Below are 16,654 nucleotides of genomic sequence, written 5' to 3'. Positions count from 1 at the left end.
TGATTTTAGTACATAGAAATTACCAGCGTGCTGTTTTACAACACAGAAAACCTATTCCAGTGCCAACATATAGTAGGGCTGCCTCAGTGGTGATTCCAGTTTCACATACCTGGACTTAATGTGCTTTATCTCTCTTGAAACTAGAGTTAGGCAGTAGAACTGTGTACAAGAATTTGTTATTTCATGACTACGGAGACATCTGATCACAATGAGGGAAAAGAAATTGCAGCTTAGAATACTGAAAGAAAAAAATCACTGGGGTTTAAAGTCCATGTGTTCTCTATACTATTCCTTCATCTTTGCAGCCTCATAATGATAAAATAATACGATGTAGCAGAATTCACAATCTATTATATTACTTTACTCTTCCTCTTTCACTCCCTCCATTTTATATACCATTTTTTATTCTTAGCCTCATGGTACACACACAATTCTGTTAACATATGCTGGGCAACCTTTTTTGGTGAATGTGAACAATAAAAGTCTGATTAGAACCAGAAGGACACTAATGAAACAAAGTGGTCATTATTCCATGCAAAATAACCACTGAAATGATCTTCCTAATACTCTTCTTGAAGGGTATTTCCTCAGTAACAATAGGCTGATTGGTGAGATAGATGGGTAATTGAGAAAGCTGAAAGATGTTCAAAAGACTTAACAGACAAGAAAAAAGATGAAATTTGCAATTTGTTCTGAAGACAGCAGAAATGTTTGAAAGAAGCCTGTAGTTTACCAGAAATACAATTTTTCTCTTTGTAACAACTTTTGTTTTCTCCATATGCAAGTACACAGTGAAAATGAAACAGTACTGGCTTCAGATTATACTGGAGGCTTACAAGAAAAATAATAATTCTGTCTAATTACGTCTCATCAGCAAATGTCTCGTTCACATTCAAATGTTCTGCAATTCAAACCTGGTTCTGCAGTTGCATAGCACTATTGCACTCACAGTGTGATAAACTCATGTTGTATTTACCAGGAGTGAACTGTTGCCAGCAGCTGAAAGGTTTGTGGTTTTAGCGAGCACACTTCAATGTAGCTCATCATGTATTCACTGTCCAGAGTAGTGCACATGTTTCTCCCTTCCCTAGAAAAATGTTTAAGGTCAAAACAAAACAATTTGTGTCAAAGCTGATTTTTTTGTGTTACAATTTACGGCAAATAAAATTTTGAGATGTAGATAATTTAAAATTAAATCCCCACAAGGTTGTAATGAAGTAGAAATGGAGACTATAATTTTCTTTTAATTTAATTTTTTTTCAGAAATTACACACTCAAACTGCTAAAAAATAATGTAACCATTCCTTAAAGATGGCGTTAGTTTTTTTAGAAAATAAACAATTCTGTTAATAATATCAGCACATTGACAAATGGTGGGTTTTTCATGCTACTATTACTTTAAGGTGCAAGGGATTTTCTCCATTTTTATTCTAAAAACAGTCCAAATTTCGACCTATGAAGACTTTCCAATTGTTAAAAATTATTTTTTTTCCCATTTAATTAAAAGGATACAGTGTTGCTACAATTAGTAGCAAATCTGTCCAGGGGACTTAAAAAATAATTGACTGTATGTGCTCAACAGGATTTTCAATTTGATGCAGGTTTGTTAAAGTTGAAAACAATACTTTAAAACTAATATGATGCCATTCAGAGGGACCTGGACAAGCTTGATAAGTTCAACACAAGTTTCAACAAAGCCAAATGCAGGGTGCTGCACCTGGGTGTCACACGAAAGGGAGGAGGGAGACAGAAATGCAGATTTCTAGTCTTAACTGTATTAATAAGAAATTATTAGCAATAAGTTCTTCCTTTTGTTCCCAACACTGCCTATCGACTATGGACAGCACACAGGTTGGAAGGGTTTCTGACCTCTGATATGAAGCCAACACGTAAGCCAGGGAGAACTTATCAGCTAAATAAATGCTTCTAGAAAAATTAGAGCCTTATGAACCCAGCACTGCCTGCTGAACTGCTGGACAGAACACAGGCTGGAAGGATTTCTAACCTCTGCTTTGAAGCCACACTTAATACCTAGAAAAGCACTTTCCCCACAACAGCTCCCGAAATAACATTTATTAATACAAGTATGTGACAGTTATTGTGAGTTCCGCTTTGCCGGTGATAATGTTTAGCTGCAAGATTGTTTTTAATTGATAATAAAAGACCCCCAAAAGAAACCAGCACAAAACACATTTTACAGAGACAAACACCAAACTCAAGTTGCAATACAGCAGTGTGTCCCATTTTCACCACAGACAAAAACCAGCAACAAAGAACTACTAACTAAAAACACAGCCACCTAAAACACTTATCTAGACACTCTTTCAATAACACACCACTCTCTCTGTAACACAAAGCAAAAGGAAAGAACAGAGCTGCTTCTTATCAACACACATGTTGGAAAAGCAACTGCACATTGCAAGAGAAAGCAATAACTAATATAAAGTAGCAAAGTGTAAAGCAAGTTACTGTTATTAAGGTAGCAAAACACAATTAGTAAAGGAGGTGCTTATAAAGTAAGAATCAAAGTAGCTGTTAGCATAAGATGTAAGATAGAATGTATAAAGGAATAAGCTTTGCAAGAAAGTAAAGTTAAGAAAGTAAAGTATAGAAAAATAGAAATCACATGGTCTCCTTACCCTTACATTTTTCCAGGAGGTAGGAGGAGGAGGCAGGACAAACTGCCCGCAGCTACCTCAACAGAGACAATGGCATTCCTCCCTTTCTCCTGAAGTTAAAACTGCATCTCTTTTTATACCTTTTCTTTCTTCAGGTGGTTGTGTGACTAAAGTCAATCTTTTGGGGGGGGTGATACAGATGCCTGAGGGTGGTGGGTCCTTGAGTGGTTATAGAAGATATCACAAAGGGAGGCTGCATAATTTTTTAACACTCCGTCCTTTGTTAATCTCATCAGTTTGAAAGCTTTTGTCCCCTGCTGGGAGCACCCCTCTGGGGGCTGAGACGTTTCCCTCAACCCATCCAGGATTATCAGGGCCATCACCCCACACTGGGCCAGGGTATCAATAGAGGTGGTGGGCTGAACAGATCAAGAGTAGCCCTGCCAGGAAGGACCTGGTGGTGCTGATGGATGAGAGGCTGGACCTGAGCCAGTAATGTGTGCTTCTAGCCCAAAAAACCAATTGTGTCCTGGGCTGCATCAAAAACAGTGTGCCTAGCAGGTCCAGGGAGGGGATTCTGTTCCTCCTTTCCATTTTCATGAGACCCCACCTGCAGTACAGTGTTTAGCTCTGGGATCCCAACATAAGGAGAATAAGGACCTGTTGAAGTGAGTCAGCAGGATCACAAAGATGATCAAAGGAACACCTCTCCTCTGAAGGCAGAGTGAGAGGGTCGGGGCTGCTCAGCTTGGAGAAGAGAAAGCTCCAGGGAGACTTTATAATGCCTATTCAGTAATTAATGGGGCTTACACAGAAGAAGACACACCTTTTAGCCAGGCCAGTTGAAATAGGACAGGAACAAGTGGTTTTAAATCGAAAGAGGGTACATGCAGTTTAGACATAAGAAACTAATTTTTTACAGTGGGGATGATGAAACACTGAAACTTGGTGCCCATGGAGGTAGTGGATGCCCCATCCCTGTAAACATTTAAGGTCAGGTTGGATGGGGCTCTGAGCAACCTGATCTGGTTTAAGATGAACCTGCTAATTGCAGTGGTATTGGGTTAGATGACCTTGAAAGATCCCTTCCAAAACAAATTATCCTATGATTCCATGAGTAACAGCTTTAGACATAATGAAAACATTGCCATGTAAAGCAAAACTCAGGCAGTTATCTTAATTTGATTTACAATGTTCTTGTAGATTACAATGTTTTTCTAAATTAATTTTAAATGGAGAGATAAATTTTCTCTCCACTTTTGCTCTATTTAAAATAAAAGGAATTTTGGTGAAAAACGAATCTCTTCTCAGAGAATATGTATGTTTAAGTTTTGTTCACAAAGCTTCTGCTTTAGACTGTAGTGCACGATTCAGAAACTGTGAAAAAAGAATAATTTCTGTGAAATGTCATGATTCCAGATTCTCTTAATACTTCTACAATGAAATAATATCCTATAGCTTCAAGAATGCCTGTTTTAATTCTCAATGCAGAAGCAGGACCACAATCTCTCTTTCAATCCACATTCTGATACGTATAATATTGAAATTAAACAAAGATGCCATTGGCTTCAATGAGCTTTGGACAAATATTAAAAGGCATTTTTTAACATAGGAATACTATATTTACCAATTGGTTTATTGCTTGAAACAATTTACCTACTCAACTTGCAGAACAGCCCTGGAGAAAAGATAATCACAACTTTACAATATTTTCTAACAAGACAACAAGAACATGCAGAAAAGAAAGAGGATCGATACATGAAGACCCTGCTTTAGGATTTAGCACTGAAAAATTCAGGACTTTGTGTTACCATCATCTTCCTATGTGATCATAAACTATCCTTCTCTGTTCTTCTGTAGGCAAGAAAGAAATACTTTTGTATTTATAAAATGAAATAGATAAGTATATTAAAAAAAGCGTGGCAGGTTCTGATGTTGTGCTTCAAGAAGCACTTAGGATGGGATGTAAAGAGAGGCAAAGAAGGTATCTACCTCCATCAACAAACAGCTTCTGGTACCAAAACAGTCACTGTCCCACAATCTGCACTGCTGATGCCAAAATTGTGGAAGCCTCCCCTAGTTCTAGCTGCAGGGTAACAAAAACAACTGTGGGGACATTCCCATTTCTTCAGAGAAGCAGCTATAAGCCCTAATAGAAGTTCTTTTCTGATCTGTCCCTCGTCTTGGTCCTGAACATTCACTGCTGGTCCAAGGCAGGAACATCATTGTGTTTCCTCAGCCAGGACAGGCCCTCTTCCAAGTGTGGTAAACTGAAGCTCATGCAAGCTTAAGGAGAGATTAAATGTAGAAGAGAACTCTAACCATTAGGCAATAACAAAAATGTGCACCAACATCATCACCATATATGCCAGCAGCGTAAATTTTTCCTCTGAAAAATTTACTATGGCTGAATGCAGTATAAGTGGTGTGAGTTAAATACATTCAGAAGATGCCTACCTTACCATGGCCTGCAGAAAATTCAGCCACAGGGCTATTTTGTCTGTGACTCATAAGTAGCTAGGAACATGAAGTGAAAGACAATTGGCTTGCTTCAGACAACAGGAGGACAAGTCCTACCACAATTTTCTACACCAAGGGCATCACTTCAGAAAAATTGAGGTTCCTATGCTCCATTGTGGTTGGAGAGTCTTCAAAGCTTATTTAAGTCTTGTGTTTCAAGAATAGTCACAGTTAACTTAGTCTTTAATTAATATTTTGCTCCCAGCCTCAATGTACACAAATTGTTCAAACATATATATCTCCATGTAACAACAGTGAATTTCATTTGGGTTTTTTCTATGGTTTTATATTTATCTAGGTTGCCGGCTTCCCTCATTTGTATGTTCAAATACTGTATGATAATTTTATAGAAGCATTCATGTATTGTGTTATATATGATAACTCTGAAATCTGAAGATAGAATCCAGGGTGCACCATTTTGATTTAGGCATATGTTGATAGGGTATTGACATTTGCACCAATTGCAACAACGGAGTTTAGATGAAAATTTCACAAATGCACATGGAGACATAATCAACATTTACCAGAAAACAGTGACTCACTAAAGGAAAGAATCAGTCAAGGATACAGCATGTCCAGACAGTGCAGAGTGCCCAAGTTACTTTCTTTCAATGCCCACATATTCAAAATCAGTTTATTTTTAATTTGGTCCATATAACATAATTTATTAGCCTTGAAAACTACCAGAAAAGAACTAACTTGCTCTCTAGAGAGTCACTGAACAAGGAATGCAAGGGAAAAGTGAAGTCTAAAATAAATAATTAAAAATAAGTTGGGGAAAGACCTCAAGAACAATCCTACTTTTCCTGTGTTGCCTTTTTTTTTTATGCCAACTCTGACATATATGTAGGTTGGCATCTTTTTCTTTCCATTTAAATATTAAGAAATCACTATCTTTTCCATGTGAGTCAACATTTCCCAGCATGGAACTGTCTTTGATCTATATGTAATGGCCAAATGTCTTTCTTTAAGATTCAGCAGGTCTGAGTCTGTTCCTCCATGAAGCTCCATTAGCCCTTGTGGGAGCCTCCTGTGCTGTTGATGCTCCCCCTGCTGACAGTGTTCAATCAGGAAAATGATCTGCAAGGGCTGGAGCTAACAGTGGAAAGAAACTGCTTGGACGGAGTTAAAGAAATAGAAACAGTAGAGGAAATCACAGAGACGAGGAGATGGACAAAATCAGAGACCACAATGGCAAATGACCCAAAATCACCAACCCACATACCCTAAGCAATCTGCAGTTGAAACCTAATCTTTCTAAGAAGCAGAGTAGGAAGGTTGCAAAAGTTGTGATGGGTTTGAAAGAAGTTACAGGAAGAACAAGAATTTCTTTGTAACAGGCAAACTCATACAGAATACAGGAGATCAAGATGACAGGCCAGATATACATCAGGCAGGTAAGGGACTGAAACTTAGGGCTAGATAAGTGTCCTAAGGACCAAATTAGTGGTCATTTCCATGATGACGATATTTACTTCCTTTTTTTTTTTTTTTTGTTAATTTGAAATAAAAAGCTCACAGGTTTTGTTAACATTTGTGTCCTTTTATTTGCTGAAAGTAGTGTCAAAATCACACTGTCTTCCTCTCTTCACTACTCTCCTACCTCCCACCAAAGTTCTACTGTAAGATCAGATGAGTTCTTGAACTTTAAAATTCTTTAACTTTCTACCAAAACCTATGAAAATGAAAGCTTCAAGGAGCCTTCTTTAGTGGTTCACAAATAGGATGACACCTCTCCTCCATCTGCTATCACTAGTTTGAAGGATAAAAGGCTATGGTGTATTAATGAAGAAGTTCAGTAATATTGATGAATTTCTAAAGGATCAGGCTTTCATTTTCCATGATCTTTTAGAAGCTTAAGAAACTATACAACTTTCTCACTTCTACAACATTTTGCCCACATCAAAGACACACTGTATTAGACCTCCATGTCTGCAATTTTTATGGCATAGTCCTCAATCACATGGACACTTTGTACTCCTGCCTCAAAAACTGAGTAATTCATTTGCTTCCCAACAGAGAACTGCATCTGTATCGCAAATAAAGCTGGCGGTGTTGTATTAAAAATGTCAACAGAGCGTGTGTCGCAATGCTTACTCCAAATAAGCAAAGCTACACTGAAGAGCTAGGTTTTATCCCCAACTTTGACATGAAGGACTGTAGACAAGTAAGCACCCCAAATTTTCACAGCTGATCATTGTTCTTTTCTGATTTGACAGCAAAAATCAAAAATAGGATTTGTCAACTAATTAATATTTATTGGGGGGGAGTGTGGATAAACGCTATCCTATTTCTATCCATGACAGTAAATGTAAACAATCTTAATTCAGATGCAGACATTTATTTCTGTTATGCTTTAACAGTAGGATCTGAATTTCAGAGGTGAACCCTCCCAAACACAACTGAAGCCCCTTTCCAACACAACCAAAGCCAATGTCTCTCTGTCGTCCAGGCACGAGGCAGCAATGTTCCAGTATCCCAAGGATTCAGAAAGCCTTTCTTACTGCTATAGAAGGACAAGCACAGCAGAAAACTGAAGCTAAGCACACTTTATATTTGTAGACACAAATGAGCTGACAGTGTGGATAGTGGTAATTTTCCAATAAATTATATATAAGTGAGAAGAATAAACAGAATTGTTGCTATCTATGAAATTAGCATACTGTATTTTACATGTATCAACCACATGCCTGTGCTCTGCAAGTATAGTGAGATGCAGAGCACTAAAAGCCCATGTGTCATATGAATCCCTTTCAACATAGTTTGCTACCTTTATTTTGCTGTTTCATAACTACTGATAGCTTAGTTGTCTTTTTTCTTTTTCTTTTTTCTTTTTTTTTTTTTTTCACATATAGCTTCCTGGATTAGCTATGACTGAAAACTTTACAACAGGAAATATTTTCAGTGAAGACCGATGCACATAAAGAGAAAAGGTCAGTTTTTAATGAGACTTCTTTGAAAATGCTCAAAATGCAAGAGCTCCATCACCAAAACAGCATCTGATATAGCCACAAGAGTAGACTATTCAGATCTAGGAGATCTTTTTTCAATGCCCTGCTCTGCAACAGGACAGGACAGAACAGCAATTTAAACCTGAGCCTTTCACATTCTGGCTAAATGCCCAAAAATTTCCTGCCAGCTCTAATCTATGTGGAAAGAGATGAAGAGCAAGCACATTAGCTATATGTGGTTTCAATCAGCAGTTTTATATACGACAGTAACACTGTGAGAGTCTTAGCTTAGACATACTTGACACAAACAGTCTAGATTTGCAAAATATGATTTTAAGAAAAGGGAGAAAATACAGAGCTATGTTGTTTTTACAGATCATTCCACAAATTTAGCCTTAAAAACCTTTGGTGGGAAAGGTAAAATCTGTCTTTTGCTGTCACAATACCCTGCTACCATCAATGAATTTTGTTTAGAATAATATGGCCTTAATGCCCCCATCTCCTGTAGAATTGCTCAGACTGGTAGTTGATTAGAGTGGAGAGAGGTGCCAGTATTATCTGTGTTAGTGCTCCAGAGGTCATCCTACACTAACAAGACCGCCCTAGTCAGAGATGACAGAATCCAGCTGCTGCACCTTCAGCTGAATGAGAAGAATCCACTTAATGCCAGGGATGTATCTCAAAAGATTAACTATTCTGACTAGTTACTTTCCACCTCTGCAAAAGTGGCTGGCTCATCATTATTGTCCACTTTTTAGCAGAGGCCTATGGTATACATGAAACCATTTACCTTTTTAACCTCATGAACTGTAAGGCACAAAATACATATTATTTTAAATGGATAAAACAGTTTTAACTTTACTTATTTCTGTTTAAAAGTGAATTCGTGTAATGGAGGGTATTGCTCCATTTCAAAGAAATACGCATATGTATTTTTTAGATGTTAAAGCAGTGTGCCAGATGTGCCATGCTCCCTCTGTTTAGCTGCAGTGAGTTCTGACCTGAGAGATAAGATGAACAGCACAACCATGCTTGCAGTCATTGCATAGCACTGCTACAATATAATCTGAAAATCTAATAACCTTAGGTAGAGGCTTAATATTTTAAAAAAGTTTTATTAAAAGCTATAGTATTAAATATATTAGTTAGTGAAGATCTTTTTTTATAGCACTCTCTGGGTAGCCTGAATCTTTTTCCTGACTTCCACTTTCTGATATGTTGTTTTGTTGGGGTTTGTTTTGCATTTGTTTTTTTTTTGTGGTTTTTGCTTTTGTTTTTGTTTTTGGGTTTTTTTTGGAAGGGACTTGTTTGGTTTTTTGTTTTTTTTCTTTAACAGAATGCAAGTTAACGTGGCTCTTGTTTCTTGCTTGCATGTGAGCATCGATGGAAATGTCAGCACAGCTCTCGGGCTACAGATTTATTACTTGACCAGCAGAGGGTACCAGAGTTTTCTAATGACTTCACAGACCCAAAGGAAAAAACAATATGAGGTCAAAGCACACCTATTGTTTCCTTCCATTTCCCACTGACACTGATTGCTCTGGGCTGTTTTTCGGTAGAGTGGTGGGGGTTTTTTCATTCTTGAGTCTTACATTAGACAGACTCGACCTTCGATTTTCTTCCATTCAAATGATCATGGCTAACAGAAAAGCCATTCCAAACTCATTTTGTAGTTGGACATGGTTTAAGCATGTACAGGTTTTATTGACAATAGAGTTCTTCAGAAGTTTTAACACCACTTGAACTCTTTTAAATACTTGGCTTTTAGCGTGCTGAAAAGGAGAAGAGATTTTTTACAAAGCACAAAAGAAAATTTTTGAATCTCATCAGAAGTGAATCTGAAGGTATAAGAAAGGTCTTTCAGTAGGTATTATCATTTCCAAATTCATGGAAGTCCTAGTTCAGAAATAGATTCTATTTTTTTTAATCAGTATTATTATTTTGCTAATAAAGCTGATGAATATGAACCCAGCATAAATTCCCAGATTTATTGCCTGGTGATAATAACATTAGAGTGAATGTGAAAACATAGACATGCATTCCCTTCAGTTCAATCCTGAAGTGAGATAAACATATTAAAGCATGGTGAAATGTCATGGAAAGGTTTTCCCAATGTTTTGAGGGTTTTCCTTGTTTGTTAAATTAAAAATGCAAACCTGGCCTACAAAGATTTCCCAGAATCTACTTCAGTGGCTAAAAATTGAATGAAGTTACAACACTGCAAGAACCAAAGAAGTGAAATTTGAGCAAATAAGATGGGATATCATCTTCAGTTATTCAGAGATTTTAGTGACATAAGGGATTGTGCCATCATGTACTCTGACGTCTTACATAACAAAACCCATGGAATTTCACCCTGTAATTCCTGTACTGTGTCCAATAAAAATATGGTTGAATTACAGCATGGTATTTAGAAAGGCATCTGGTCTTGATTTTAGGAGTCTGGGTAAACTGTTTGCTCCTAATGCTCAGGTCATTCTAAAATGGGATGGGCACCTAATTCACTTAGATTTTTAATATTTTAATTCCCTCTTTTAAAAAATAGCTGCCATAGAGCCAAACCAATATACAACTAACTTCTTGCTTAATGTTGCTTACAATGATTTTTATTGAGAGGGAAAACAACATGAATCTACTGAAGGGCTTACTGTTTCTTTAGGTATTGTAAGTCTTCATCTCTTATTCATTCTTTCCAAATGCCATTTTTTCTTAGAAGAGATAAATATTAACTTCTTGCAGGTGTAATTTGTTGACTGATAAAATGTGAAAAATACATCCAAGTTAGAAAAACACAAATAGTTTCTAATGATGCTTCTGCAGACTTTGATTTAAATTCTTAAGACACTTTTCTGAGCTGTAGTTGACCATGATAGGTGATCAACAAAAAAATAGCTATGAAAACAGTGTATTTTAAGATTGAGACTGAGAGAGGACTAGGTGATACATGAAAAAAATCTAATACTTTTTCTTATCTGCAGCACCCACCTGGATGATTTCATGTTGAGAAGCATACTCTCACCCTGTGTGCTACACAGTAATCTTTCAATATTACACAGTTAGGGAAAAACCTCTCCTGTTTATCATCGAGTTAGGGAAGTCCTCAAGGTACTGTCATTATCAAGTGCCTCTTGTCTGCAGGTACAGAGAGCGGAATGGCTCATGAGAGGCATTGCCATCAACTTTACCATTTAACTTACACTTGGCCAAAGGTGCAATGAGAGAACGCATCTTAAACAAGAAAATATCTGTAGTAACATAGAAAAAAACCCAAAAGCTGAAAGAGCCTTTCTCCATTCCTGTTGTAGGTGATGCTGAGGAGAAGTCACTGCTGGGAGGCTAACAAAAGCATAGGGAGAAGACTGGCATCTGCTTGCAGGGATATCAGATGGGGTGTGCTGTCACACATCCTGCACCTAAGCTTCAGCTTCCAGATATCTGAAGTTGCCACTGAAGACTGTGAACTGAAAACAGTGAAATGTAAGCTTTCTAGAGGAGCACAACTGTGCCACAGGATAGCAACACACACCTGTGGAGAGCAAGGAAGGTGGAAATGCCAAAAACAGCGTTGGATTGTTTGTCTGCTGAATGAATCAGAGCCCCCAATCGCTTTGTGCTTAAATTCTCCACAGACAATTGCACATAACGAGGATGTTCCATGATGAGAATAACCATGCCAAAGAGTGGGAGATTCTCACAGCAAGTAGTAGTCAGACACTTTAAATTCTAGTTTAGTTAGAAAGTAGCATGAGAAGAATTTAAAAATTGTTATAGAGAAGATATGCAGAGGAAGCTCAAATGAGATTTAGCAAGTACAGGAATACTTGCCCTGAATGAGAAAAAAGAATTAAATGGGGCACATCCAAACTAGTAAGAGAAATATGGGGGAAATAAGATAGATTAAAAAAATGGGGATAATGTATGATGTTTTTCATATAAAAATTAGTAGGGACAAGTAAAATACAACTGTGTACAAAAATCAATATTGACATGTAAGTGATAGAATAAAATAGATACTTTCAATATGTAAAATAAGTTACTAAAACACCCCTACTCACAAACAAATATATTGTATATATCCTAACTATCCTTCAAAATGAGATAAGAACTGGACCTTTTCTGTTATTTATTGATGGTTTTGAGGATTTACCAAGTTATTTTCATGGAGAATTACTATGTCACCACTTAATCAGAAGAAACAATACATTGCAAAGAAAGGAACATTTGTTGTTTATTTTCTTAAGATCGGTAAAAATGCAACATGATAAACTGGAAAATAAGACAGATTAAAATGTTAGCTCAATAGAAGACATTGTTTATGGATTCCAGTGAGGCTTTCTTATTATTTTTCTTAATTGTTCCTGCATTACTTGTGGGCATGTGACTATAATTTATGCTGTTATGCTGTCAGGCTTCTGATTATGGGAAGGACTATTTGTTTAGACTGTGTAGCTCTTCACTTTAATTCACTTTGGCTCCAGTGTGACATGTTGAAATTACTATCAATGTTAAATCCAAATTTCCCAGAAAGACTTAAAAGAGCAACATCAGTGAACTGAAATTATCTCCTCTTAAAGCTAATTACCTTGGTACACTTAAGAAAGCAGCACTATAGGAAATTGTTTCTTTAGGCTTTCTTCTATTTCATTAAATGCCTCAGGTCAATATGAAAAATCATTGTTTGCTTTTATTACACTTTTTTTCATTATTCATTTACATGCCTGTGAAAGGACATAACACTTAAAACAAATTAGGAGTAATTTTTGAGATAGGCATTCATAATTAAAAAGCAAATAGAAAATATTTTCACCTTACAGTTTATTTTATTAAAAAGAAAGTACTGTGAGGTTTCCATTTAATAGGAAGCTTTAAAGTATTAATGAGTCTCCAAGGGCAGTTATTGCAAGTAAACATGGAATGTGTCCAAAATCAAATACATTCTACAATTATCTATTACCTAAGGGCTCGTTTTAAGAAAAATATGCATCAAAGGGTGTTTGCTGATAAAAGCAATACAAGATTCTATGTCATCTTCTATCAAGACCGTCCACCTAACACCAGTATGGCAATTTTCCCTGGTCCCCAAAAATGGATTTAGAGTAGTTTCTTTATTTTGACTGACTCAACCATAACTTTGGCAATCATTTTAAAGCCCTACATCCCAAGTATTTTATGACCTCACAGGAGCTGTCTTTTATAAGGGCCAACCTGGAAGTCAAATCAAGGAGCGCTCATACTCCAAAGCCCGCAGTCTTTAATGTAGCAAATGGGATGGCTTACATGCTACTAAGATGAGGAGGGTATGAGGAGAGATCTATTAACATGGTCACGTATTCCACTTCCACTTATTTTTATGCAAATTATGCACTGTTCTCCCGGACCTATTAGGAAAGTTCTTTCCCTACTAGTGCTATTTGATCCACCTCATTCTTCTGTGTAACCCAGTCATGAACATATGGACTTCCCCCCACATATTCAAACTGTAATTGTGTTCATCCTTCTCTAGACATATATTATTGAGACACTGTCAAATGCATTTTTGCACACTCACCTAGTACTCATTTCATTTAGTGATTGCATGTAAATGTTGAGACATGAAAATAAGTAAGGAATTATGCAGAAAAGTTAACTTTTAAATGAATGAACAATAGGTCAGTATTCCCACACTTTTTCTAATCTTGGATTTTCCCCACGGAAAATAACCATTACTCTCTTTCTGCTCATATTTAGGGAAAGCCAAGAAAAAATAATGCAAGGTTTTAAAGCAAGTTTTTAAGATATAATCTTCTTTTTTGTTGTCATGGAAATAAAGAAAAACATTGCCACAGCAAATAAAACTTAAATCAAATCACAGAAATTTTTTTTCTGCAAGCAACCATAATCGCTCACATATCATCTCTGTCTGCTTGTCTGCCAGTTGTTCCACTATCATTTGTCAAGCTCTTTGGACAAAAATTAATTTTTGGCCCAAAATGCAGCAAAATGAAACCCCTGGATATCATGATAATTTTAGTAATTCTTCAGTAACACTATTGGTTATTCTAGGCTTCACTTATGTAGTCTTCCCTTTTTCTAGTTAAAGTTATTGATCATATTGTCAGCAGCTTACCATGACAGATCTTTCTTCCCAAGATTTGCTAGTTTAGTACTGATGTCCTGAAAAAAAGAGGATATAAATTTGTTGCAGAAAGCCTGCTGTGAAGAAGACATATAGAAGAAAAGAGATTTTAAAATTTATGTTATTATTCAGAAGTAAGTTAAAGAACAACAGCCAGAGAGTTGAAACTCACTGGAAACTCTTGGTATTTTAGTCCTAACTACACAGGACGTTCTATATAGCCAAAAATCTCTTCGGGAAAAAAAAAACAACAACAAACTTCCTGAACTCCTGGCTGCCATGTCACCCTGCAAAAGGGAATAACACTGCTAATTGCATAGGAAAATAATTCCCCTTATCTGTATCCCCTTTTTGTTTTATTCTTGTCTTTTAGCTTTAGGGATGAGAATGACACTTCCTAATATGCTGCATTTAGTATGCTTCTCAGTATCATGATAATGGAGAAATTGATTGATTTTCTGTGTCTAGTATAATGAGGGCTACCTAGTTTTTATCTTTATGTAAGAATGATAAGAATAGTCATTTGCTTTAAACTCTCATGACTATTCCTATATTTCATGCAATAGCATTTAATGATGAGCTTAACAAATTTTGAAATATTTTCTTTTTAGATACTTAAGAGGCATCCTTCTGAACAGGATCAGAAAGGCAACTTACACTAACAAGAATGAATACAACTTGCACCATAAGAAAAGCTTAGAAAATAAGAAAATAAGATGCACAAGATAAAGTGCTCCCTATTGCTTAGACAGAGAAGCCTAAAGTCTGGTATGTAACCAGTGCACATTAATATTTCCAGGAACAGGCTCTTTTTTTTTTTTTTCACATCCATTGGCTAAATTCTGTACCTCCTTAGCAAACTTGCAAAAAATCCTGCAGAAAAATCAGATTAAATAAAAAACAAACCTGAAAAAACAATAGAATAGGGTAGAATAGGGATGAGGGTAAGTAATTTATTTGAATACACTTCAAGTTTAGTAGTTTAATTTTTATCTTTTTTTTTTAATATTTCTGGGTGCACACACAACCATTCTACATGTACATATTTAACCAACATAATATATGACTTAAAGGTAAACTTAGCATGCAGTATTGTAAAAATTAAGTAGAATATATTATTACTAAGACTTATTGGAAATAAGAATGCAGTGGAGTTCTGGATACTAGAATTGAGGTTACAGACATCAGGAATCAGGTGTATCTGTATATATCAAAATTCTTCACAGAAATCTGAAGGGTTATTTCTTTTTCTGTCTTGTTAAAGAAAATCTAAAGTAGCCTGCAGAAGTTTTGTATCTTTTGAAAATGCTTTCCCGAGTATTTAGACATCATGGTAGGTAGGAAGAGTTATTTCAAATCAAATCAGAGTAAAGGATGAGCAGATAGAAGTTCAAATCTGAAGTAAAGCAGCAACAAGTGACGGCTGGTGATATCTGCAAGTGACAGAACTGCTGATTGCCATCATGCAAGTTGCCTAAATTTAAAGAGAACAGAAAGCACATTCATTCATTTGGTTTGGGGATTTTTTGTGATTCATTAAAGTGTAGGTTTTTGCATATTTTGACATCCTGATTCACAGCTTGAACATACCTGCGCCAAAGACCTCGGTAACTTTGGGAAAGACCTTTAAACACTATTCTGCCCAAGTTAGTTCCTGAAAGTTTTGGTGTGTTACTTTGAGATAACGAATCCATGTCTGACTTTTTGTTTCTAAAGGTCCTTACATGAGAGTGAAAAAATAATAGAGTCATTCTGGTGTAATCTCCGGTTAGTGTAGGACTGATCTCTTGGAGGAAGACAGAATTTCTATTGTGTGGACATTTGCTGTTGGAGCTGAGGGAGGGGCAGGCTTCCAGAAATGGGAAAGTCTGAGAACAGCTGGAATATAGTTCCACAGATGCTGCCACAGTATCCAGAAATATCTGTGGTATGACTGAAATGGTGGAGGGGTCATGAGACTATGTTATGTACCATTATTATATACTTTTTTTTCTACACCTCACTGTAACTTTTTTCTGAAACAGAGCCTGGGGTTACAATGCTTTACAGCATTTCAAAAAGTAAAATACAGGATTAGATCTTAACACTACCATAAATAAATCTCTGACAAAAAGATCTTGCAGTCAGCACAGGAAACATTGTAAATCCTATTGAAAATAACTTTAATTAAAACATTCTGGAGGCTAGATTTACTAATAACCATTCTTTAAAATGTTGTGCTGATGTTCAATTATTTGAATTTAAATGTATAGTTGAATACAATTAATACATTCCCATACTGACATAGTTAATTGACATAGTCCTGTCCAATCAATCCAAATTTCTCATTCTTCAGTCTCATGAATGATCATAGCATGCATCATCTGCTTTCTTCCAAGCTTAGAAAAAAAACAGCAGCTTCTCAGTTCTTTACAATTTCTTTTGATCCCTTTCAGCAAAGAAACATTGAG

At 36.3% G+C, this 16,654-nt stretch overlaps 1 long non-coding RNA gene across 7 annotated transcripts in view; it reads left to right on the top strand.

The window, feature by feature from the left end:
- Positions 1-16,654, top strand: part of LOC139672362 (uncharacterized) — a 51,121-nt gene that overhangs the window by 9,546 nt on the left and 24,921 nt on the right. For 5 of the 7 annotated variants that reach the window (XR_011697916.1, XR_011697913.1, XR_011697914.1 and 2 more), the window contains exons 2-4: positions 7,994-8,071; positions 9,426-9,579; positions 11,395-11,566. This is a non-coding gene — a long non-coding RNA (uncharacterized lncRNA). Of the gene's footprint in view, positions 1-7,993; positions 8,072-9,425; positions 9,580-11,394; positions 12,395-14,815; positions 14,973-16,654 lie in introns of those variants that run through there. The other 2 variants (XR_011697918.1, XR_011697912.1) reach the window with 2 other exon arrangements.

This window comes from Pithys albifrons, chromosome 5, assembly GCF_047495875.1.
Source record: "Pithys albifrons albifrons isolate INPA30051 chromosome 5, PitAlb_v1, whole genome shotgun sequence".
Lineage (NCBI taxonomy): Eukaryota > Metazoa > Chordata > Aves > Passeriformes > Thamnophilidae > Pithys > Pithys albifrons.
This window is presented reverse-complemented; position numbering and strand designations above follow the sequence as displayed.